This window comes from Sapajus apella, unplaced genomic scaffold (assembly GCF_009761245.1).
Source record: "Sapajus apella isolate SASKATOON/1434 unplaced genomic scaffold, GSC_monkey_1.0 scaffold6, whole genome shotgun sequence".
Classification (NCBI taxonomy): Eukaryota; Metazoa; Chordata; class Mammalia; order Primates; family Cebidae; genus Sapajus; species Sapajus apella.
In genome coordinates, this window is record NW_022436946.1 from 50,857,545 (window position 1) to 50,884,965 (window position 27,421).

Consider the following 27,421-nt stretch of genomic DNA (forward strand, 5'->3'; position numbering starts at 1 on the left):
GTGTGTGTGTGTGTGTGTGTGTGTGTGTGTGTGTGTGTGTGTGTGTGTGTTGCTCATTCAGACCTCACAGGAACGCAACCATAGGCAAATTCTCTGAATGAGGTGTGACTGCTTTCCTTAGAAAATTACTTTGCACTTTAATTATTTTTCTGACACTTTCACCAATAAATAATCAGAAGTTTTCAAACAGCACAACATAGAGTTTGAACTCCGAGCCTGGAGGTTGGGAAGACTTTAATTTATCTCTGTCCACATGATATGAGTTATCGGTTACTTGCTTTTCAGCAAAGACCCATTATAGGAAAATTATGTTCTAAAGTAGTTGTACTTAACGAATTTTGCTTAATCTTGGCCTACATTTAATTTACCAAATCTCACAGTCATGGCGTTTTCTTTTTTTTTAATTGATAAAAGCTGCAGATTGTCCTGAAAAGCGATTGTAGTTCAATATGGCTGTCTTCCTTGACATTTACATGGATCTCAACTTTATTTATTTTACTGCATAGTACCTAGCTGCCTGGCTGGAGAAATGAAGATCACACATTCAGCAATTTATGCAATCCCAGTCAAAAGACTATTTTACCGTCTGTTGAATAATTAGCAATGTGTGCGAAGAGAGAATATACAGTAACTTGCCTGACTTTGGGCAAAAAAAGATTAGAATGACAAATAGTCAGACTTTAGGGTCAAATGCTTTGCCAGTAGTTGCATATGTTTATGCCAAAATACATAAAGAAATGTCACTTCAGCACATGAGTGATGACAAACACTCCAAGTGGGGCTGCAGTTCATCAATCATTTCAAATGTGCAGATTGGGTTTACCTATATAAACAAAAGCAATAATACTACTCAAAGCCTCACCTTAAACAATTCAAGCATGACATAAACACGATTACTGTACAGTCAAGCCCCATTTTACTTGAGAAGCAGTCAGAAATACCCCAACAAACTATGATTTATTAAGATTAATAAACCACATCTTTAATAAAAAAAAGTTCTGCTAATATTTTGCATCAGTATGGGAATCTCATTCAGCATCATAGCACATCAGAAAGCATATGCAGCAGGGAGTCTGATTAATGAACCTTAAAACTATAGATTCGCAGTCATTCTCAACAAAGTTTCAGGTTCAGGGTGGTAAGCATAGAGAGAGCTTGAAGCAAGAATCCACAATAGGTAGGTTGCTCTAAGCTTAATTTTAATGATTCATTAAAAAGAAGGTGAATTAATAAAACTATTACATGTTTCCAAGTCATTTTTTTCTCCCTAGGTTGCTTTTGAAATATTGATCCTTTAAACACCTGCTAATGTCTTAGGAGAGTGAATATTGCATTATGGTCCTTCCTTGCTAAAGAGAAGGCCAAGAAGGTCAAGGTCATAGGATTGTGGCACAGAATTAAAGTCAGAAGTTTTCCCAAGGTTACATATCATAACTCTTCTTTGAGAAGGTACATTTGTAAGCATGAAACCTGTGTTCTTGTTCTCCTAGTCCACCTGCATGCTATGTCTGACAGTAATGCTATGATTAGCTCTCTAGAAGATACAAGTAGAAGTGGAAGTCAGCCATGCCACTACTACATAATTACATAAGAAAGATTTGGCTTACAGCAAGCAACATAATCTACTAACAACCAATGAAGGCTCTTCTATATATGCCCATCGAGAAGTTAAATGTTTTTATTTTATTTGTATTAATTTAAAACATTTATTATTGATGTATAATTGACAAATAAAATGTCTTTTATGGTGTACAGTGTAATGCTTTAAAATATGTATGTATTGTGAAATGATTACCACACTGAAGATAATTAACATACCCATCACCTCACATAGTTATAGTTTGTGAAGTGTGTGGTTAAAACGTTTAAGATCCATTCTCTGAGCAATTTTCAGCACACAATGCATTACTGCCAATTATGGTCACCATGCTGTAAACTAGATGTTCAGAATTATTTATCATGTTAACTAAAACTTTATAACCCTTGACCAACATCTCCCAGTGTTAAGTGTTCTGATTCCCGAAATGAGGGACTTGGCTTAGTTGAACTACGCATTCTCTCAAATTTCAACTCAAATTTAACAAGAAGTGAGCAGGGGTTTCTTTCTTTAATTTCATTGAACTTTTAAGATGTCATTGAATGACACAGGCTATAATTGGAAGATCTTAATCCTTGTGATATTTTTTCCTTTCATTGGACCAATTTTGTAGATTTAGAGGGTTTAAAATAATTCAGTGAAGATTTAACCCATATTTGAAATGAACTAAATCCCTTACGATAGGTGATTTTGTTGTTTCTTGAGAAGTAGATACAAGCTCATTGGGCTTTGATATACTTTCCTTAAGGTGTGACCTGATGATAATATTCAAACTGAAAAGTTGATTGAAATTAATTTTTCCAACACTCCAAAATAATAGAAAATGGAAAATACATACTTAGGGATAGAACTTTAAAATGGCTATAAAATAATTGCCTTGCCTAATTGATCATTCTTACATTACATCCACATTCCTTGGAAATAACAGCACACTAGGAATCAAAGGACCAGAGCACAATCTTCATCTGCCACAAATTCAATAATCATTTGAACATGTGTTGGGCAGAGACAAACTGAAAGCTGTGAGAAATTCAAAGATGAAACAAGATCCTGCCTCCAAAGAATGCACAGTCCAAAGAGGAAAAAACAGTAAAGTTGGAGTTGTCATCTAGAAAAAGAAGAGCCTTGTTTCATGGAAAGCATTATGTAAACTTTAACTTAATCACTGTCCAGACCCAATTACTTTCAAACTCATTCAGGTTGAACTTAAATTGCTGATTTTCAGCCTCTTTTTTTCTAAGCGTCATTAGATTTTAATTTAGCTCTTCCCTGCAAACCTGTTTGCATCAAATTAAAAGAGCAAGTGAAATTTTTCTTGACAAACCTAAAGAAAACAAACTGGGCTGTTAGGCTATACTCAGGCACAGTTACCAGCTCAATTTGTTCTGGGAGCTGTGTCATATATTGTAGAATACTTTGCATCATCCCTGGCCTTTAGATGCCAGTAGCCCCCCTCTAGATGCCAGTAGCCCCCCTCTAGATGCCAGTAACCCCCTCTTCCAAATTGTGACAACCAAAATTGTCTCCTGACATTGTCAAATATCCCCAGGTGCTGGAAGAGAGAGGCAAAGTAACCCATGGTTGAGAACTGGCATAGAATGACATCCAGAAGGAGAAAAAGTGAATCCAAGGATATGTCATTAAGCTACTCACTAGCTTGATAACAACTGGGTACAACTGGCAACTGGGGCTCTGTTTTGCGGGATCTCTGAGTATATAAGATGTAACTATGCTTTGTTTATCTGAAGGATGCAAGACGGGTGTATTTATCTACTGGATCACATCTGTCATCTGTCAAGGGTCACCCTGTAGGGGACTGATGCCTTGTACTCCTTTGTGATTGTGTCAGAATGGCTTGGTTGGCTCACAAAAGCATTGTACAAGTTATGAAAGAAGGTCCAGGTCAAAAAGTAAGGAAATGCTGCTGAGGACAGGTTTCTGGTTACACCTGTGTGAGATTGGTTGCCATAGCTATAGTTGGGAGTAGAAAGTGGTTAGAAGGGATGTAAGGTAGGGTGAAAGGGTTTCAGATGTAAGCTAAAGACACATTATGTTACTATTTAGGACTTTGGATATTTCTTCTTTGTATGCATTTAGAGGAGAACAAGAGAACATATGTTGGTTTATATATGTAATTCAGGACTTTGTCCTCTGTAGAAAGGAAGAGCTACAATTACATGCATCCAGGAGACAGAAAAGTATCCACAGTGTAGAATGTGCCAAAAATAGAAACACTATATTAAAATTAATATTCACCCCAGTCAACAACTTTGAATTTTGCCCTTTAATTCATGCATTTAAAATGTATTTAAACTATAATATCAGGTAAGAAAAACACATAGATATTATGTCAAATTCTTACAGAGGAGTAAAATGTGAGGTGCATAAAAATAATTTAAAAGTATGAAATCCAATTAAAATTTCACAGGAAATTTGCCACAAGAATATATTTAGTAAAAAAGCCTAATCACAATTTTTTAAATAGAATTTACATTTTGATTGAATTTTATTTTTTAAAAGAAGACATTTAGCTTGTCAGGTGCATATTTAACTAAATATATATTTACATTGTTAAATGATAAGAATATGTGCATATACGGATATACACATATGTATGCATTTATACACATGTTCAGGATTCTTTTCCACATTTCATTTAGCTTATTAAAAATGAATACAAACAGACTCTGAGCTCCAGGACCCTCTAAGAGCTTATAGCCTGTAGCAGCTTTCAAGATAACAGCTTCTTTAACCAGAGGAGTTCTGACTTCTCGGTCAGGCTGTTTGAAGTTTTCAAGGCTTGGGGAGAGGGTGGTCTTTTCAGAAAAAAAGCCAGTATTTCAAAGAGATGACATACCTTTTTCCCCCTCTTTAGTGCCAAGATTTGAAATTCTCTGAAGAGGAAAAATAAATGTCTTCCCTTTAAAATGTAGTATTTCTCTGAAGAGACCCATCCCTCAGCCAGGCAGACTCCAGACATGCTCCCTACCAAGGTCTGGGCCAGACCCCAAAACCAACCATTCTAATAGGGTCCTTTTCATAGTGACCACCTAAAATCAATTATCCTGAAAGAGTTCCTTATTTCAGGAAGTTTACAAAACATAAATTATGCTAGAATGGTACTCATTAATTTGTTAATGTAGATTATTTATTCTCAAATATCCATAAACTACTTCTTTAATCTGGACTTGAACAATTTTTATATAAAGAAAAAATTTAATTTAAGGTTGGTAAAACCATATTAAATTGTAATATAAGTAGTATTTTTGTTTACAAATCCCTAAAGCAGCTACTAAAGGTAATTATTTGGAAAGAGGAGGAAACCTGGTATCTGCCAACTTGCCTGACCTGAGGCAAGTTACTTAACCTGTTGGAGTTCAGACTTTTTCATCTTCAGATGAATCCATGTCACAGGATTGTTGTGAATATTAAATGATGTAATGTCTACAAAACACCTGATGTTGAGAAGGCATTAACCTGAACTTGTACTAGTCCTTTTCTCCATCATCTAGTCATATAAAAAAGCAGTCTAATATGACATCTTCAGTCTCATTTTATATATTTGTAAAAGAGCAAGAAACATGTATTTCAGAGTGTTGTGGAAAGAATAAATGAATTAGCCTATAAAGCACTTGCAGAGCCCTTGCCTGATGATAATTGGTCCACACATATTCGGTAGCAAGTGGTGGTAGTTAAGAGTAGTTGTGGAGCAACTTCATTATCATTGCAATCACTATTAACAAAACCAAAAAGCCTTTGGACTGTGCATGGCATTGTGTTGTGTTAAGTACTAGGGCCAGACTTGTAGGCTCCTTGTAAGGCCCACGTTCCATCAGCTATACATAGATAATAAGTTAAAGATAACCACGTTCTTGTTTTGTGAAACTCCCAAACCACTACTGTTATCAATCCTTAGAATGACACACCAGTTTTGGTTCACTGATTCAGTTCTGGCTCACTGATTCACTCCACCATCACTCCACCCCTACCCTGTAAATCAAAGTGATTGTAACCAATAAACAGGGTGGATGATCAGAGCTTGGGGCCTTCACTGTCTCCTCCAAAGTAATGAATGATGGCTCCCTGGTCTCATTATCTCTCTTAACCTGTCTTTTTCTCATTCCTTTCTCGCCACCAAACACAGGATACCCATGGGTGATGTAGGGCTGGTTCTCTACATTTTGACACCCAATGTGTGGGGCTCATGGATCCCTACAATTAGGGAGCATTGGCCTGTAAGAAGAAAAGCCATAGAAATATGAAAATACTTTGACAAATTAACATATAAGTAAGGAAAGACAAATATAAACTTTAAGGGACAGAGAAGTAGCAAGGAAGGAAAAATTACTGTTTGCAGGAGTATTTAGGGAAAGAAATGTTGAGAAATGAGACCTAATGCTGAATAAAAGGTAGAATGTATTTGAATGACAGAGAAGATAAGAGATATTTCAGTTAGGAAGTAATGATAAAATGATAGAAAGGCACATTGTGTTTTAAAAGAACAAAGGATCAACCAGTATGTCTAGGGCAAGATGTGATCGAAGCGACACAATAAGAGTGGGAGAATACAAAAGGGTTTAATCCTGAGGAGTGTTAGGACAAGGCTTAAGAGTTTGATTCCCTTCTCTAGGATGAGAAGGTCAATGGAAGGGTTTTGAACAGAAGAATGACAAATATAGCCAAATTTTAGTAAGGCTGAATACGATATATTTTTTTCCCCTAAAATTGCTTAGCTAATTCAAAAACTCATCAAAAGAAAATGTGTTGGCTGGAATATTACTTATTTGTAATTCCAAGTAGATCTCTTAAAATTTAATTTCAAATATGAAAAACTATTGCTTCTCCTAAGATACATTGCAAAGCTGGGTGTTTATTCTGGCTCAACTGGGGACACAATCCACGCCCCCAATCTCTTTTTTTGTCTATGCCCCAGAGAGAGACAAAGACATTTCCCAAGTAAGAGCCCTTTATAAAGAATAATATATACTTCTAAACTTCTATAACAGGTTATGGGAATTTTGACAAAATTAATGTAGCACTGTAGCAAAAGAAAGAGAAGCAGGATAACAAGAAAAGAAACAAAGCCAGGTGGTAGTAAAGCTCACTTCGTTTGAAAGCACTAAACCAAGGACTAGACATTTAAGGAATAAAAATAAATAAAAACTAGCCCCTTTTGAAGGAGACTAAAGCTGGGAGAATTTGAAGCAATGAAAACTTTAGCTTGAGCTTAAGGGTTACCTTTCTTGAAGCTGTCCATAGTAACGTGGACACAGGTAGCACGCAGCCACTGATAGTGAGCTCAGCTGTGAATACATATTATCAGAGACACTTCCATGCCCCACTCTGTGCAATGGCAGAACTGGATCTCTGAAAAAGATTCGAACTCAGAATTCAGTCATAAGATTAAAAAATGGAAAGATAGGTGTCTTAGCATTGGCTGTCTTAACAAAAGCCATATACTAGATTATAGAAACCACAGATATCTGACTTCTTGTCATTCTGGAGGCTGGAAGTCCAAGATCAAGGTTCCTGCAGAGTTCTGTTTCCAATAAGGGCCCTCTTCCTGGCTTGCAGGTACCTGCCTTTGACTCAAGATGAGAGCTCTGGTGTCTTTTCTCTTCTTGTAATGTCACCAGACCTGTAAGATTAAGGCCCTACTCTTATAACCTTTGTTATCTTTTTATAAACTCTATGTCCAAATACAGTTATATTGGTAGTTAAGGTATCAACCTATGCTTTTGAGAAAGATACAAGTCAGTCCATTGCAATAGGGGTTTAGAAAATTTCAGTATAAATTCAGTTTGATAAATTATTATCTGTGTGTCCTTGGGTTGATTATTTAAACTTCCTGAGTCCCATATTTCCCACAGTAAAAGGGAAGAGGATGAAGGAATATTGCTGAGCTAGAAACTTCTAATAACCCTCTTAGCTTTAATATTCCAGATTCCATAATTATGAATTTTGGTATAAACTAGTTTCATAGGTTCATGCAAAAAAGGGGAAGGAAGCCTTAATAGAGCCAATATAAATGTAACCATAAATATTACAGTGCTGTCAACAGCTGGAATGGGGTGACAACAGCAGCAGATAAACTGGGCTGGCAAACTTCGGGTTAGGATGTGATTGCTCATTTAGTTAAAAAATATCTGGATGTCTGTTGCCAAAACCCTGTCCTTTTTGAAAGACAAACAAACAAGTATTCCAACCAGGTTTATTTGATAGGGACAAAAGCATAACGCCATATTTCACAAATGGATTCTGATTCACTCTCACTCTTAATCTTTGAATGCACATCTTTATTGACAACAGCACATTCTTTGCAACTATTGTTATCAAGGTTAGTTGGAATCACTTTCTACCTTACCTAGTACTACTTAACAAATAACTTCAAAAGTCAAGAATAACAAGTACAGTGAGCTTGTCAGAGAAACAATGATGTCATATTTAAGATAATTTAAAACTTCCAGTGGATGAAGAAGCTTTAAGACAAACATCGTGTGTTCAATGAAAATATATGACAGTGATTGACATAGCATCTTTCTCTATTCCATTGAATTCCATTGTATTAGAAACCCAAGAACATATTAATAAATGCACTATAGTCTGGATTTATTATAGCTACCAGAATTCACCCCCAGCCTAACAGATCCAAGATCACTAGCAGCCCTAGGGAAGCAGGTGAGATGCAAATCTGAGAGATAAAAGTGAAAAACTCAGCAGTGCAGAAGTAAGGATTATTGGATAGATTTTCTCCATCTAGCATCCTAACTAGTGAGTAATACCTTCTGCCTCTTTAAGGTAACTATTTATTTGCCTTGGTATGGACAGAGAACATTTGCTTTGGCTTAAAAAAAAAGAATGTGTGCTCTAATGGAAGAATCAAATTATATCAGAAAAGGAAGCACTTTAAGCTTTATTGCTGTAGATCACTCTGCCTCCAGCTGTGAAACTGATTGATGTTTAAAGCCCCTGAGGCACTGGCAGCTGTGGTGGCTGATTCAACTAAGAAAAAAATAAAGTGTGTGAGTGTGCGTGTGGGTGTGAGTGGAATGAGTGTGCAAATGTGTGTAGGTGAGGAAATAAGCTATACATTTAACAACCTTCCTCTGAAGGTTTTTTAAATAAAATTCTTCTAAAATAGATAGATGGATCAAAAGGTACATGTATAATAGCTACTTAGATATTTACGCAGGAAAATAGAAAAGCATATATATATATATATATATATATACACACATATACAGGTGTATATGTATCTGGAGAGAGAGAGAGAGAGAGAGAGGGAGAGAGAGATCCATCTATATGCCCAATTAGATGATCCTTTACTTCTCTGCCACCCAAGGAAGGGCAGATGAGTTATTAAAGGAACAAGAGACAGCATAAGTAGTACGATTCTTGGTCTTATTTAACATATACTAACGCAGTTTAGGTTAGAGAAAGAGTCAATAAGTGGTTGCAAGTTATAATTGAATTGACTTGAATTAAAAATATACCTAGCCTAGAAGTACTGTTTCACTCTTGCTTTCCTGATGCAACAGCTGGGTATAGATATTCATTATATGGAGAAGAACAAGGCACTGCTGGGAAGAACCAACCTCCAATAAAATAATCCAAATAATTGTTAAATGTACACTTTCTACCCAGCATTACAGCTGGAAACAGAAAGGGTGGGTTTGGAAGAATCTTTGTCCCCATATTCCAAATGGATACCTAGCAAGAACATTTGGCATTGGTTATACTTGCGTAAAACATGTCAAGACTTTCTTACTCTGTTGAAAAATTTACAGATTTTCTTTATGACTCTACTCTTTTGTGCTCATTCCAAAAGCCTAAAACATAATTCGACAAAACATATTCTCTTTATTGAAGGAGTTGATGGGAAAAAACAGTTGGTGTTTATTTGTGTACAATAAATAAATCCAGAATAGACCAGTTTTGAAAAAGAAGAGATATAGTCTAGCACCTACAATGTAAACTCCTTTAATGGGACTAAAGATATGTTAAAAAATAATAGCCCAAACCAGGTTAGGATCATCTAGTATGGGCTGGTTACAACTCTTAGGATGAATTTTTGCTCATAAGAGTATAATAGTGTTTTTAATTGGACCTCTTAGCACTCTTCAGTGAGCACTTTTCCCAGCGAAAAAAACCCTCCTAATCCCATTATAAGCCTGCAGTTTTCCTTCCTGCTGTCTGCTAAAGGCTTTCTGCACATAGCCTTCAAAATTTTTCAGCTTGCCTCTTTTTTAAAAAATAATTTCATTCTTGAATGGTGAGTTAAATAGTTTAAATTGATTTCTGAGACCTATCATCCTGGAAATTAATTTAAAAATTTATTAAGAACATTTCAAAGGAATGCCTGTGCTTATTTTTTTCCACTCACAACTTTTATATAATTTCAAGCTCCCCTCACAGAGTTTGTAAATACCGGCCTCAAAAGACAAGTCAAAAAGGAATGAGCTATTTTTATCATAAAACATAAAATTATATCATTGTTGTAAAGAAAATATTGCTATCACCTTTCTAGTGGCATAACTAAAATGGAGAAGAATATGGCCATTGTGCAAGATGTGTCTTGAATTATTTTGTTTCTTTTGTAGAATATTCTTTTTCCTTCTACTGCATATGTTAATATAATTCTCTTGCAGTTCAGGTGATAAACACTCCAAATCAGACATTAATTCTCCATTATCCATTTGGGTTGAGTCACTATTTGCCATGGCACATGTTGTCCTGACTATTTATCTACAGCAGCAGCTAAATCAGATTGAATAAGCTTCAACAAGAGTGCTATCTCTGGAGTTTCTATATAAGAGGGATTGGGTTGAAAATCTAGTTGCAGGGACAGCTACTTGTCTTGAGGCTGCATTTGTTTAGAAAATACACTGTTTTAAACATGATCTTGTATTATTTAGAATGTCTTCAGGGTGGCAGGCCTGCTGTGGTGTGAAAGTCTCGGTTCCCACAAAAAGTCATATTTTGGAACCTAATACCCAATTATGTGTCTTTTTGAATGTGTGGTTTTTGGGAGGTGATACAACTCTGAGGTAGAGCCTTCATGAGTAAGATTAGTGCCCTTATACATGAAATCTTAGAGAGGCTTCTAGCCTCTTCCACTATGTGCAGTTACAGCAAGAAGATGGTCATCTATGAGAAAGTGGGGCCTCACCAGACACTGAATCTGCTGGCTCCTAGATCTTGGACTTCAGCCTTCCGAACTGTCAGAAATCTGTCTATTATTTATAAGACACCAAGTTTATGTTATTTTTATTATAGAAGTGCCAATGGACTAGGATAAAGCGTTAAACTACATCAAGGCCCTGCTAATTATCCATGAAGACACTCCCACCCATTCTGCACTTTTGAACCCTTCTCTTCCAAATCAGTCCCAAAAGGAAGTGCAATTAGGCTTGCTGACATTCAGTGACCCACAGTGATGTACAGGGAATGTGGTAACACTAAGAAGATAAATAACACAAATGCTCTCATTATGGATGGTGGAACTCTGTATCACCTTATGTTTTTATCCTCATTTTTTTCTCAAAGGTTTTCACGTATATATTTTATTGGACCATTTGCTCCTTCAGCAGATATTTAACTATTAATTAGATATAAAGCTCTTAGGAATTGGATATATGTTGATGGGCATGACATCAGTATATGTAAGACAGGCGTGGTTCTATACAGCCATGGAGCTATTGGTCAAACATTGCATACCTAATCATAAAGCAAATTATTTAACTATAGTTATTTTTAATGCTCTCAAGAAGTGTCAAGGGCCTGAAATGTCTTTGTCTTTGTGGACACAGAAGCTTTCTCAAAGGAAATGGCAGTTAATGAGGATATTCAAAAGAAGTTGTACTTTGTTAGTTTAAGGGCTGTTGTGATTATGACAGTAACACTTCAAGCAGAAGGAGATAATTTACTAAGGCCACACAAAAGATAAGAATAATCGGGTCCTTTTGAGGAAAAGGAATAATGTCAGCATGGCTGAAGCTTCAAGAATGAACCAAGTAGGAGAAGACAATTCTCACAATAACTCTTTGAGGGACATAAACAGACATATACCCTCTGATGTCCTAACAGATGCAGGTGACAAACATGACCAGATCAATACATGGTCTTCCCCTTCTCTAATCCTATTCTTCCTTCCCTATATATTGTCTGAATTTCCACCACACTTCTGGTGGCATTCCTGGGTTGCAAACAACAGAAATGTTCACTGAAAATTAAAAATGATGACTTTATTGGAAAGAGACTGAGTAACTTACAAAACTGAAGGAAGAATTAAATAATCATCACTCAGAGGAAGAATAAGAGCAAATCTTGAAAATTGAGTAATAGCAAATCACAGAATGTAACTTTAGGCCATTTCATCAAACTACCCAGTTTTAATTTTGTTATGTCCTAGGAGAGAAAAGTCTGATTGGCCTAGCTAGGGCCAAGTGTCTTTGGGTTTAGCTGGGGAAAGGTCCTGGGATTGCCAGTTCCAGGAAAATTATGAGTGGTAGAAAGGAGGAGTTAACTAAAGGAAGGGATACTGGCTATATTAGACATGGACTGATTACCTAGAAGCAGGTTGCTACCACCTTCTATGTTCCCATTTTGCTTGCAGCTAAGCTCCTTTTAGTGTTTACCGGCTGCTGCTTTCCAGAATTACTACAGCTAGAAATGTGCAGGTCTACAACTAAGAAGTGGATTTTTAATGTAAATTCAGGAGCTTTGTGTCTCCGAATTTCTGGCTAGAATTAGTCACTGAAACCCCCAGGAACCCCAGTTTCCACACGTCCAGAAGATATTTATGAAACAAATTCTTTTGGGAAAGTCATGCTTGGGTTATTATCATCAGTCAGATAAACAAGGGCTCCTTGTTTTTAAACATTTTATGCACTTCTCTTTTTATTTTTCAATGAATCATTCTTTTTTATTCACATTTTACTTTTTAAATGGTGGATTTTAAAAAGGCAGCACAAATGGCTGTGAGAATAATTATGACCTTAGAAAAGGAATTTTGATAGTGGATAAGCTGATAGTCTTATTTTTTAAATATATCTTTTTGTTAATTTTGGGGAATATTATGTTTATTTAAAAATTCTAAGACTACTAAAGTCAACCTTAATAAGATAAATGCGATTTATATGTGGAAATACTCCTCTCATCTTTTTTTGCATATTTATATATTTTTAAAGTGGGACTATATTGCATACATAGCTTCTGTTTTGCTTTTTTTACTTAACATTAGACAATGACCATTTCTCCAGGTCATTAATTTTCAACGGCATGTTCTTTCAAATGGCTTCTTAGAATTCTATATTATGGATAAACCACAATTTATTTAACCATTTCTCAACTGATAACATTTAGTAAGGTTATAAATTTTGTTATATTGTTGCAATCAGTATTCCCAGTACATAAAACTCTACATGCACATTTGATTATTTTGATATATCATATTTCTAGGGGTGCAATTGCTAGTAAAAATATTTTAATCAGAAAATTGAGCAATGAAACTATGGAACTATAGAGTTCTGGAACCAGTTTACCACTCCTCACAAAATTCATTATGGAGAAATGCAGAAATGTATGTGAAATAAGAAGAAAAATCCTATATAATCTCACTGGCAAGAGGTAACTGTGACTAATATTCTAGTTTGAATCCCTTTCAGTATTTTCCTAAACATCCGTATGTACATGTATTGCATGTGTGTATATTTACACATGAAACGGATCTTTGCTTTTTCTATAGTGATTTTTCTAGCTTTATTCATTTTATTATACAATAATCCTTAAGAATTTTTCATAGTGGTTAACAATGTTCAATTCTGTGGAACTTGTGTTCAATACTTAGATTAGTTAATCCAACTTTTTATTATACATAGTGCTTTAATGAACACTTGTATATAAATTTTAGTGTATGGCTCTGATGAGAATCTTGGCATTGATTTCTAGAAGTAGAATTATCTGAGCAAAGAGCATAAGTACTGTGCTTGATATATGTTCCAAAATTATCTTTCAGAAAGGTTTTAGCAATTTATAATTCCACTAGCAATGTATGAGAGCATCTATTTGTTTCTACCTTTTTAAACATCAAATCTTACTAATATTTTCCAATCTTGACTATTGAGTATTCAAAAGGGTAGTTTGTTTCTTCAATTTACATGTCTTTGATAACTAATTATTTTGAATTTTTATATTACATGTATATTTATATTTTACTTTTATCATTTTCTGGTTTAGCATTGTTGCAATTTTTTAAATTGAGAGACTCCTCTTCCTTACTGGATTATAAGAGCAATGTAATAAAAACAACAACGCCTTCTGCAAGGAGAAAGTCACGCAGCTAGGCTCCGTGTGTTCTCAAAGTGATTCCAGCACTAGCTGCAGGGGCAGTTGGGAACTTTATTAGAAATGGAAATTCTTGGGCCCCATTCCATTCCTATTGTAAGCTGTGTCTGAACAAGCCTTCTGGGCTTGATGATGCACGCTGAAGTTTGAAGACCACCACATTAGAGAATCAAGATGTCTTCTCACACAGTAGGATGTAATCAGTTTCTCCTGTGAATGTCTGTAATACCTGGTTTGCATTAAGTGAAACATGAAATTGCTGATACGTTATTGCTTTTGAACTACAAAAATGGCAGTTTCATGTAGTACAACTTTTAAAATCTCTAACAATACTTTTAACTAGAGATGATATTTAAAATGTTTATTTTTCAGTTTCCAATACTTTTTCATTTACATTTTACTTTTTAAAAGGTGGATTGAAAAAATAGCAGCACAAATGGCTGTGAGAATAATTATGAACTTAAAAAAGGAGCTTCAAGAAAACTACAGAACAATGTCCGTGATCAATATAAATGCCAAAATCCTCAACAAAATATTAGCTAACTGAATGCAACCTCATATCAAAAAGATAATCCACCAATCACCAAGTAGGTTTGCACCAGGGATGCAGGGATGGTTTAACATTCACAAGTCAATAAATGTGATACACCACATAACAGAATTAAAAACAAAAAAATCACCCAATCATCTCCATAAATGCAGAAAAAGACATTTGACGAAATCCAGCATCCCTCTATAAATAAAACCCTCAGCAAAATCCAAACAAAAGAAACATGACGTAAGCTGATAAAAGCCATCTATAACAAACCCAAAGCCAACTTTACACTGAACAAGGAAAAGTTGAAAGCATTCCCCCTGAGAACTGAAATAAGACAAGGATGCCTACTTTTGCCACTTATATTCAATATAGTACTGAAAGTCCTAGCCAGAGCAATTGGACAAGAGAAAGAGATAAAAGGCATTCAAATCAGTAAAGAGGAAGTCAGGCTGTCACTGTTTGCTGATGACATGATCATATACCCAGAAAACCCTAAAGATATCCAAAAAGTTTCTAGAACTGGTAAATGAATTCTGCAAAGTTTCAGGATATAAAATTAATGTACACAAATCAGTAGCCCTGCTATACACCAACAGTGACCAAGCTGATAATCAAATCAAGAACTCAACCCTCTTTTCAATAGCTGCAAAAAAAGAAAAAAAAAAAAAACCCACTTAGGAATATACACGGCAAAGGAGATGAAAGACCTCTACAAGAAAAATTCAAAACACTGCTGAAAGAAATGATAGATGACACAAATTGAAACACACCCCATGCTCATGGATAGGTAGAATAAATATTGGGAAAATGACCATCCTGCCACAAGCAGTCTACAAATTTAATGTTATTCCCATCAAAATACCACCATCATTATTCATAGAACTAGAAAAAAAATCCTAAAATTAATATGAGACCCAGAAAGAGCCCACATAGCCAATGCAAGACTAAGCAAAAAGAATAAATCTGCAGGCATCACATTATCCAACTTCAAAGTATATTATAAGGCCATAGTTACCAAAACACCATGGTACTGGTATAAAAACAGATGTATAGACCAACAGAACAGAATAGAGAACCCAGAAATAAAGCCAAATACTTACATTAAACTAATCTTTGACAAAGCAAACAAAAAAATAAAGTGGTGAAAGGACACCCTATTCAACAAATGGTGCCGGGATAATTGGCAAGCGACATGTAGCAGGATGAAACTGGATCCTCCTCTCTAATTTTATACAAAAATCAACACATGATGGATAAAAGACTTAAATCTAAGATCTGAAATCATAAAAATTCTAGAAGATAACTTTGGGAAAACCTTTCTAGACCTTGGCTTAAGCAAAGACTTCATGACCAAGAATCCAAAAACAAAGATAGATGAGACTTTATTAAACTAAAAAACTTTTGCACAGCAAAAGAAATAATTAGCAGAGTAAACAGATAAAGCAGAGAGTGAGAGAAAATCTTCACAATCTATACGCCCAACAAAGGACTAATATCCAGCATCTACAAGGAACTCAAACAAATCAGCAAGAAAAAATCAAACAAGCTCATCTAAAAGTGGGCTAAGGAAATGAATAACAATTCTCAAAAGAAGATATACAAATGGCCAACAAAAATACGAAAAAATGCTCAACATCACTAATTAAATGCAAATCAATACCACAATGCAATCCCACCTTACTCGTGCAAGAAAGGCTATAATAAAAAATAGTAGATGTTGGCATGGATGTGGTGAAAAGAGAACACTTCTACACTTTGGGGGGAAGGTAAAATAGTATAACCACTAGGGAAATTAATGTAGAGATTCCATAAGGAACTAAAAGTAGATCAATCATTTGATCCAGGGGTCCCACTCCTGAGTACCTATCCAGAGAAAAACAAATCATTATACAAAAAAGATACTTGCACACGCATGTTTATAGCAGCACAATTCACAATTGCAAAAATATGGAACCAGCCTAAATGCCCATCAATCAATGAGTGGATAAAGAAAAAAAATATGTATACACACACACACACACACACACACACACACACACAAACACACACGCACGCAATGGAATACTACTTGGCCATAAAAAGGAATGAAATAATGGCATTTGCAGCAATCTGAATGGAATTGGAGACCATTATTCTAAGTGAAGTTACTCACAAATGGAAAATCAAATATCCTATGTCTTCACTCATAAGTGGGAGCTAAGAAACGAGGATACGAAGGCATAAAAATGATATAATGGACTTTGGGAACTCCAGGGAAAAGGGTGGGAGGGTGTGAGGGGTAAAAGACTACACATTGGGTACAGAGTACACTGATCAGGTGATGGGTGCACCAAAATCTCAGAAATCATCACTAAAGAACTTACTCATGTAACCAAACACCGCCTCTTCCCCAAAAAAACTATTAAAATAAAATAAATACATAAATGCATAAAAATAAATAAAAATTAAGTGGATGGTAAATAAAAAATGTAAATAATTCTAAGGTTAATGCTCTGGAAATGGAACTTTTAGCCATGTCTGTTTGTTATTTAAAAATTTTTATTTAGGAATATTTAGAAATATATGAAACCCATTAAAAATGCAAGTGGATAATCAACATAAGATTTAAAATATTATTTTCCACACATGAAGAGAAGGGCTTGGTGTGACAGAAACCAACTTTTTAGATGTAAGTTCTAACTTTTGTTTTCTTTTGAGGTAGGGGGCCAATTCACTGTGTAAATTCTATTACAGAAAATAATGAAATCGACTAATAAATCAACAAAAGCAGGCATGTAAGGATCATGATGAGGAAGTCTTAAGGATCATGCTAATTCCAATTCTGTGTTCCTGTAATCCAACCAAAAAATAGAATTAAAAAAAATATATATATATACTTACGGAACAGAAGGGTCCATATATACACATAATTGGGGTTCCAGAGAATACATTTTAAAATAGAAGAGATTAAAAAAACAACAAAAATGAGCTTTGACATTGGAAAAGCTGATAGTCTTATTTCTTAATATACTGTTTCCATAATTTTTAGGAATGTTATGTTTATTTTAGCATTTTAAGGCTGCCAGTAAAATATACATAAGAAAATTAAAATTTCATGTTTGAGATCTCATGAATCAAACAGGGTTTCTTCATTGGGGTGGAGTCCTTAAGGGTCCTCTGCTCTGTAGGTTTTTAATATTTCAATTTCCCAAAGAAGAATTGGGAAAATGAAAGTCCTTGTAAAGGGTCTAGGTGGCTGGGACTGGGGGCCACTTGTGGAGTTTGGGTCAGCATTTATTAATATTTACCAATTCCTATAGAAGTATGCAATGTTTTAGCAATGGCTACAACTGTACCTGTGCATGTACAACCAAGACATCTGCTTTATTCTGTAGCAGTGTTCTTGGTGTAATTGTATTGCTCTCCTTATTAATATGATTGCAAGCTCCATGAGGCTAGAAATATGACTCTTCACATTTTTATAGCCTGTAGTGTTAAGTATTGTGCATCTCACAAAGTAAGTGCTCAATAAGTGTTTGTTGAATGAATATTGATTTTCCATTATGGCTCATTTTGAGGAGAAAGGGAAAAGATTTTGTAACTATGCTGCTTAAATAAAATACACATAAAGAGAAGAGTTGAGTTCTTGAGGATTTTGCACTGTAACTACATGGCTTGTTTATTTTTCTAGACCTATATATACAAGAAAAATTTCTAGTGTGATACTTAACTTCAGGCTGAAGATAAACTTAACTTTAAACAGAGCTCAAAAGAAGCCTTGCATTTCTTTAGTTAAGACGGTAGTTTCCTGCAAGACCCCACCTTTGCCCTCAGCACTTCTGTAGGCTTTTCTCTGAAACGTGAATTCAGTGCTAGGCACTTTGTTTGGTGTTTGTGGTTTTGACTTTCTAATACCGCCTCCCAGGCTTAAGCACACCTGTGTTCTGAACCCCAGTGGAATAGAACGTAGTTATATCTTTGGGCAAACACCAAGGATACCACCAGCAACAAGGATATATGTGATTTCAACCTTTTAGTAACAGTATTTAAAATAAAGTTTTGGTTTCAGATGGTCCATAATGAATTTGTGTGATATTGAAAAATGCAACCAGAGGAAAACTTTTTTACACAATTTTAAGTCCTCACAGTCTTTTCTTATAAGTAAATATCAAATCAGTGCTGGCTTCCTAAATTCAGCAAGCAAGCGTTACTGCACAATGCATTATACTGTTATGAAAACTGATGCTCTAGAACAAGCAAAACCTGTAAGGATGAAGTACACCATTCAGCATAATGCACTTTATTCTCTTAAAAAGAAAAGTTATTTTTTTTCCTCTGCAAATGAGACAATATGATGGGGAAATTAAATTAAATGGTGATGTTATTCCCTGAGGGCAAAACAATTCCATTCAATAAATTAATTTTACATCGGTAACTCTTTCTTTTCTTGAAACTGACAGTAATAACCTGACAGCTTAAAGCTCTAATAAACTTCAAGATCAGTACGACTATACTATTTGTACAAAAGGGAAGTCAGAAGTATCACAGGTATGATAATCATTCTCTGTTCATCACAAAGAGGGAAAAATTCTCTAAATTCAATTTAACTAACTGCATTTACTTGATGAAACAGAGTACTTAAAATAGTTTTTGACAGCATGTGGTTTGAGCATCCTAACATTCCGATTCTTTGGAAAGGTCTCTAAACCTCACTGACATTATACATTAAGCTAATCTAAATAAATAACACTCAAAACCTGGAAACCTATCACAGGAAAACTTCTATCATCCTAAATACAAAAGAATAAAGAAGGGGAGAAAGAGAAAACTGCAATGGGGTCTCAGACTTAGATAAAACCAACAAGTACAAATGTTTGAACTTAGTGACTTAGGGATTTGTTAGGACCTTCACATTTTAAGCAATTGAGCTATCTAGAAGCTACTATTTATAATGAGCAGTGGCAAGAGGGAACTCAAGGCTTTGTGCCTTTATCTCTCCATCTCAACCTCTGCTATCCTCAAATGAGCCAACAAGAACAAATATTAACCCCCCAGGCATACAAGAACTCATTTCTTTTACTATTCTTCTCATAAAAAGTTTATGTTTCTCTGAAAGTATTTTACAACCATGACAGAAAACATTATCACTAATTCCGGTAGATTCACATTGGCCCAAACCTGGGAATTCAGCCAGAACTGAAGAACAAGTTCTCTTTTGCATCCTCTCCAGGGTATGACTTCATCGCTAACACTTTTGTACCTATGTACCAACTCTTGAATAACAAACCAGATGTATTGTGCCAAATATCACTGCACTTATCGTTTTTCATTTTCAGATGATACTGATAAATGATTTGTGAATGTAGAAAAAAAAAACATTAAATGGAATCATAAAGAGTTGCTCAGTTTCTTTGCTGCATTGAGTGGTTCCAATTAAAGGCTGAAGGAGTCTTGCTGCTTTTTCATCATTCAAGTTTATGATATAGCAAACATCCCAGAGGTCCCAGGGTCCTGAAGACTTAAAGAGAAATGTCACCTGTACATCCAGATAGATTACAGAGGTTTGCCAATCTGCAAAACCGTGGGTCTAGCTGAAGCAGATGGCATATGCTGCCTATTTTGTAGAAAGCACAATTTAATTGCTACGGTTCTACAATTATTCACAAATCATGTTGAATAGTGAACAATTAATCCCAAACCTTAGCTCGACAGCCTTTACTACAGCTAGAGAGTTATATTTTAAAATGTTTAAGGCAGTTAGCCACACACATTTTTCAGCTCAAGCTAACAGACTGCTCAAGGTTTTGTCATCTTTGCCATCAATCACTTTAACACTGAAACCCTTGTTTTTTGAATGGAGTATTGAAGTGTCACATAAAAAGAGGGGAATATTTCTGCCTGAAAGAGTCCCAACCTCTCTCTAAAGACAAATCTCTTAGGTGCCAGAGTTTTTGTGAATGGCTACACAGGAAAGGAAGAAGGCGCTGGTTTTGGTTTCACTAACTGAAATCTCTAGTGCCACCAGAGATCAAATAAAATACTCTCTATCTTGTATTTTCACTGGGAGCAATAGGCTATTTTGTTGCCTAAAAGTGTAAAATCAGAGTGGAGTCTCCATTTTCTGCCGGACCTAAATGACCAATGCCCACTACAATCATGCATTCGAAATGGATTAGCTCTTATCTCTCACTTGGTGGATAACAAGATGCAAACAGACCTGAAAAGGTCAAACAGGTGATTTCAATTGGCACCTTAAAGTAATTTTAGTCCTGCATAACCGCTCTCAGAGGGCTTATTTAATGGCCCTATTACAGCTGTGGTTCTGTAACAATATAATTGGTATAATAACAATACCTCTACCAGTTGTTTTATACTGTATTTAAAATCAACACTAGGAGATGACCATTTTTACTTAGAATGAATGATATTCAAAAAAATGTCTTTTTTTTTTTTTTTTTTTAGTAGAAAGGCAACACTAAGGAACATCATCAAAACCCTTCCAATGTTTATAGTAGATCCCTAGCCATGTAAAAGTCCAATTCAATTTTGTTTTCTCATCAAGGTCCTTAAATCACAAAGCCAGCAACACTTTATTTATTCATCAGACAACATTGAATACTTAACATGTGCCAGTCATGACTCTATGACTCTAGTGACAAAGAAGAGGATAAAATAAACAAAAACATCTGTCCTGCTGAATCTTATATTCGCAGAGGTTGGCAAGTTTTGCTGCAAAGGGCTAGATAGTAAATATATATTTTAGGCTTTTGCAGCCATACAAAAGTGATCATAGCACATAAACATACAGGTGCAGTGGTGTTCCAACAAAACTTTACTTACAAAAATGAGAGGGGAGCTAGATTTTGTCTATGAGCTATAGACTGTTGACCTTTAGCAGAGGAGTCAGCCAAAAAAAAAAAAAAAAAAAAAGAAAGAAAGAAAAATAAGTGTGACATTTATTAAGAAAAAAACAAAAGGAGGCAATGGTAATGGAAATGTCTGTGTGCATATGCATGTGTTGGTAGAGAGGCTGCAATTTTAGATGAGCTGGCAAGAGAAGTTTTCACTTGAATGAGGACCTAAAGGAAGTGAAGGCATTCTGCTGATATCTGGAGTAACAAACAGCCATCCAGGTCAAGAGAATTGAAGATGTAAATGCTCTGAGGATCCCCACATGGGGGGCTCCAGCCAAAGATGCTCAGTAGACAAGGGGGACAGGTAGTAACAGAAGATGAAGTCACAAAGCAGGAAGAGAAAGGAAGCAAATGTGGGATGTGGGAACACAGAGGTAATTGTATTTTAATCTAAGTAAGAAAGGAAGCCACAGGAGGGATTTGAGAAGCAGAATAAAATGATTGTTTTGGCTGCTGCCCTAATGAAGAGAATCCAGGGAGGCAGGGGTAGAAAGAGGGAGACCAAGCCCCGGGCTACAGTGGTCATACAGGCAGGAGCTAATGGTGACCTGAATCAAGATTGTAGCAACAGAGGTGAAGCAAGTGATGGAAATTGTGGGTACAGTTTTAAAATATAGCCAGAATTTCCTGAGAATTGCAAAATATAAGAGAAAGAAGGAAATCAAGAATGGCTCCAAGGTATTAACTTGAGCAACTGGAAAAATGGAATCACTATTTATGGAAAGGAAGACACCTGGTATAAAAGCAGAGCCTACTGGGGCATTGGGGCAGCCTTGAAAGTAATCAGTTTGAGATTCCCTTTCTTTTCTTTCTTTCTCTCTCTCTCTTTCTTTCTTTCTTTTCTTTCTTTCTTTCCTTCCTTCCTTCCTTCTTTCCTTCTTTCTTTCTTTCTCCTTCCTTCCTTCCTTTTCTTTCTTTCTTTCCTTCCTTTTCTTTCTTCCTTTCCTTTCCTTTCTTTTCCTTCTTTCTACTTTTTTTTGACAGAGTCTCACTCTGTTGCCTAGACTGAAGTGTAGTGGCAGGATCTCGGCTTACCGCAACCTCTGCCTCCCAGGTTCAACCTAGACTCATGCCTCAGCCTCTCAAGTAGGTGGGATTTCAAGCACGTGCCACCATGCTCAACTAATTTTTGTATTGTTAGTAGAGATGGGGTTTCCCCATGTTAGCCAGGCTGGTACTGAACTCCTCACCTCAAGTGATTCACCTGCCTCAGCCTCCCAAAGTGCTGGCATTACAGGCATGAGCCACCATGCCTGGTGAGATTTCTTTTGATCTTGAAATGGAGATGTCACATAGGCAATTGGACACATCAGTTGAGGAGAAAGTTCTAGGCTAGGGTTACAAATTAGCAAGTTGTCAGCATATATGTGATATTTAAAGAGATGAAACTTGATGAGGTCAATAATAAAATTTCTGAGGACGAGCCCGGGGGCACTCCAATGTTGAGAAGTCAGGAAGATTAGAAATAGTCTGCAAGGACTGTCTCTACACTTAGGCTCCTTAGAAATCAGATTACGTCTTTAGATATATGACATGTTTTAAAATTGCAAGCATAACTGAAAGCTGAATACATTAATAAATATTTTCCACAGATTTACAGAAGAATTTGAAAATAGCATTTTTTCTTCATTAGAATCCTTATATACATATATTTATAGGACTGAAGGATATAAAACACAAGCAACACTGGAGAGACGTTTATAACTCTTTCTGATGGCAGAAACTAGGCCTTTTGCATCTTCATGCCTAGCGAGTGGCACATACTGAACTTTCATATATTTTTCTGCAGCATGACTGATTTTAGGTTGGTACCTGATCACATTACTTCTTATAATAATTTGAGGGTCTCTGGATTTGAAAAAGTGCAGCTAGATTTGCAATTATTCCATTTTATAGTCAGAATTGCACAATACTACAGCTACCTGTTGAAAAGAAAATCAGTCACTGACTGTTTGCTGTCAAACAATTGGGAGTATATAAAATAGTTTGCAAGGAGGCAAATGGCATATTCTAATCCTGGTTTTGCAGTCTCCTCATGATGTAACATTGGCAAATCAGTCTCTCTGGATGTAGTTTTCTCATCTATAAACTACATTTGTTAACATTCTTTCATAACCTTTTTTGACATTTTTCCTGTTGAATTCATAAGTAACTTTGGCTTAGGTTAAGTTTTCCAAATGATATTTGCTAATATTTTATGGCAATATGTGTTACATAATTCTTTAAATATACAAGGAATTCAGTATTTTGCCAAAATATTTTATATACTCACATTTTATATTTCATGTAAAATTCAAGGGATTATGTATGGTTCTCCATTTGAACAGATGCAATATCTTCCTGTCAGAATTTATATTTTCACTACACAGTAGCAGCAAAATAAAACAAGGAAACTTTTCAAATAAAAGTGAAGTGGATGGAAATCATGGTCACTTAATAAGAGCTGCATTGACCGCTTCCATCTTCCTTTTTTCTCCATGCTCTTTTTGTATGCTGCCAGATTGTCTCTTAGCTGGAGGTGACAGACAGCCCCAGCCCAGATTGCATCTACAGAAAACCCATCTGGGAATTGTCTGTGCGAGTTTCAAAGATGTTCCCTGTGGCAAAAACCACTTTATAAGTCTCTTTTCAAACTTTAGGTTCTGTTTAAATGTGATTTAACAGTTACGGTATGGTGTGTGATTGGGGTAGACACTTCTGCAGTTGCTGGCTAGACAGTTCCTACAGTTCATTGCTTAAGAGTTGTGTCTTGTGTCGAGGACCCTGGGAGTGAAAACAGGATTGGACTAACTACATTTCCTGTCTTATTCTTTACATGAAGACTCTTTTTACTCATTTTTATTTTCTAAAGTATACATAGGACAAGGGGAGTTTTGGAGATAATGATAACTTTATCTATTTAATCTCTTCATTCCTCTTATTCTTACCTTTGTTGATAAATGTCATTTAGATAGTATCCTGTGGAATAATATATATATATAATGCAATATATCTAATATATATTCAATGCAAGGTATGTAGATATTACATTGCATTTTACAGATATGCTATAACAGACAAGAGAGGTTTGTAGAGTTGATTCTCTACGCTGAACTGCCATGAAAAGATATATTTGTCTTGGCCAGATGGGATAAAAAGGAATTGCTGACTTGAGCCCTTGCAATAACAGTAAGATGTAGCTGAGAGCCTGGGAACTGATGAGAGTTGGTATCTGAGAAGAGAAAGACAGGAAAGCAATGGGGCACATAGGGAATTCAGGATGTTTATTCAAAGTGGAATGTCCAGGTTCAAAGGAACAAATGGAATGAGATATATTGCAGCATCCTTTTAAATTTTAGAGCCCTTGGCTATGAATACAACTGTTCATAATAGGTTGATCTGGTATCTTTTTCAGATATGGCAGGATGGGATAACACACCTGTATGAAGGCTAAGATTCAATATTATTGAATTTTGGACAGTTTGACTGTTAACCATTCTCCCAAGAAAGTGCACTACAGAAATAAACTAGCAGCATGCCACCATGTCACATTTAGTGCTAGCAGAATGGGCCATGGAGGGAGAGAAGATCTAGTGCAAGTGTATATAGTATTAGCAATATTTAATTATTGGGAAAGGAATGATATGGAGACAAATGTGATCACAGAAGAGTTCCTGTGGGAATAAAGCTTTAAACATTGAATGATGTTATGATTGTTTATTTAAAATATTCCGATGAATTTTGTCCAGAATTAATGAGGAAAAAAGTCATAAGCAGTGACAAATATTTATTGGGGAATTTTTAAAGAATGGTGGATTGTTTCCAAAGAAAGATAAAAGATCCAGGAACGAAATGGTAGCACTGGTAGATAAATCCCAGTCAACTACTGCTTTGTTTTGGAAAAAGCAATAGAATAAAGAATACTTGGTAATCCTCAAAGTGTAGGGTTTGGAGGATAGGGCAGAGTGGGTGCCAAGAAAAGAATAATATGAACTATGAATTGAACTAGGGTAATGTTACAAGAATAGAATGCTTCAATGACTATGTGCAAGCAAGCATTGGGAACATGAAAGATCTCACCTCACTGTGACATTTCAATACACACTTAAAAGAAGGCAGCTCCCAGACCAGACAGGTTATTGATTGCTAGAATAGACTCAATTGTAGAAATCATTGAGGAAGCATATCCCAATATCTTGATATCCTGTTAGAGAGATGATAAAATTATTTCCAACTGTACTGTAAGGCTAAAAAAACTTTTGTACAGTATGGTAGTTGAGATTAAACAAATCAACAAATACAAGAATGAGTTTTGATATTTTCCAGGAACCAGAGCCCACAGCAGCTGCTCATAAAGGTACAGGCTCACTCAGCTAGCCAGCCTTAGAAAACTTGAGTGTGATCTCCAGGACCTTCTTTACTATTACCACAAATTCTAATTGAATAGACTGGATAAAGAAAAAAACGATACATATACACCATGGAATACTATGCAGCCATAGAAAAGAATGAGATCATGTCCTTTGCATGGACATGGATGAAGCTAAAGGCCATTATCCTTAGCAAACTAATGCAAGAAGATAAAAACCAAATGTCTTGTGTTCTCACTTATAAGTGGGAGCTAAATGATGATAACTCATGGATACAAAGAGAGAAACAACATACACTGGAGCCTATTGGAAAGAGTTGAGTGGGAGGAGGGGGAGGATCAGGAAAAAATAACTAATAGGTACTAGACTTAGTACCTGAGTAATGAAATCATCTGTACAACTAACCCCCATGACAGAAGCTTACCTGTGTAACAAACCTGCACTTGTTTGTTAACCTAAAAAGTTAAAAAAAAAGAAGAAGAAAATAAGATGATCAATAATCAGAAAGAAACAGGATGGTATCTTGGTTCAGATTTCTAAATAAATAAGCTAGCAGTAACTGTAGAGATGCTGGATACTGCTCACTGCTTCAAAAATGGTTGAAACTGGGAATTTATAATCCTTTCTTTGATGAGGATAAAGAGAGCTGGGTTATATTCTACCTTTTCCTCTCTTCTCTCCTCTGCATTGAGCATCATCCACCTTCTCTTTTGCATTGTAGACAGGAGGATACATGCTAGAAAATTAGAAGATTCTTGGATAACTCCTCCCGAGTATGAGGAGAGAAACTGGGAATCGTGGACATGGCTGGGAAACTGTGGGGACTTCAGGACTGATCAGAAGGACACAAGAAGAAAATGGATCAAATCCACATCAGCATCCCAAGCTCCGAGCCCTCCAACATGGACTACGAAATTCCAGTCAGGACTTCCTCATGGGGACTAATGGGATACCAAGCAAGTGTGTCCATAACGACTGAAAAGAAGTATGCCGAGTTATCTTCCTATTGCTGCTGAACAAGTTACCACAAATGCAGCTTCTAAGAACCGCACACATGTATTGTCCCACAATGTACTATCTCACAGGTACTGCCTACTTGGGTTCTCTGCTCAGGCTCTCACAAGTCTACAATTATGGTGTTATCTGGGGTATATTCTCATCTACAGCTCAGAGTCTTCTTTCAAAATTATAAAGATTGTTGATAGAATTAAGATTCCCAGCATTTTACCACTTTTTCGTTCCTTTTGGCTGAAGGATGAAGGCCATCATCTCCTGGAGGCCCCTTATCTCTATACGCAGTTTCTAACATGGCTGTTTGCTTCCTGAAGAGCAGCAGGAAAAGTATTCCTCTCTTTGGGAAGGGTCCAGTCTCTCCTCTAAGGACTCTCACCTGATTAAATCTGGCTGACTCAGGATTATCACCTTTTGAATTAACTCAGTATTAACTAACTGAGGGCCTTAATTACTTCTACAAAATCTTTTCACCTTTTCACTGGAGTGATATCACACCAGATTCAAAGGTCCCACGACACACAGGAGAAGGGAGTCATACAGGACCTCTACACCAAAAGGTGATAATGCTGGTACCATCTTAGAATTTTGCCTACCATGTATGCAATGTAGGGCTATATGTGCATCTCAATTAATACTTCGTTTTTAACTATTTTATCAAGGAGCTCTTCCTGGCTCCAGTTCACTC

The 27,421-nt window shown here is 35.9% G+C and overlaps 1 long non-coding RNA gene across 3 annotated transcripts in view; it reads right to left on the reverse strand.

Annotated features, from left to right (window-relative positions):
* The window catches only part of LOC116548945, a 1,126,598-nt gene that overhangs the window by 47,200 nt on the left and 1,051,977 nt on the right, over window positions 1–27,421 (reverse strand). The window contains exon 8 of one of the 3 annotated variants that reach the window (XR_004267643.1): window positions 18,480–20,073. The exons of the other annotated variants lie outside the window; for them this stretch is intronic. This is a non-coding gene — a long non-coding RNA (uncharacterized LOC116548945). Of the gene's footprint in view, window positions 1–18,479; window positions 20,074–27,421 lie in introns of those variants that run through there. 3 annotated transcript variants of the gene reach the window in all.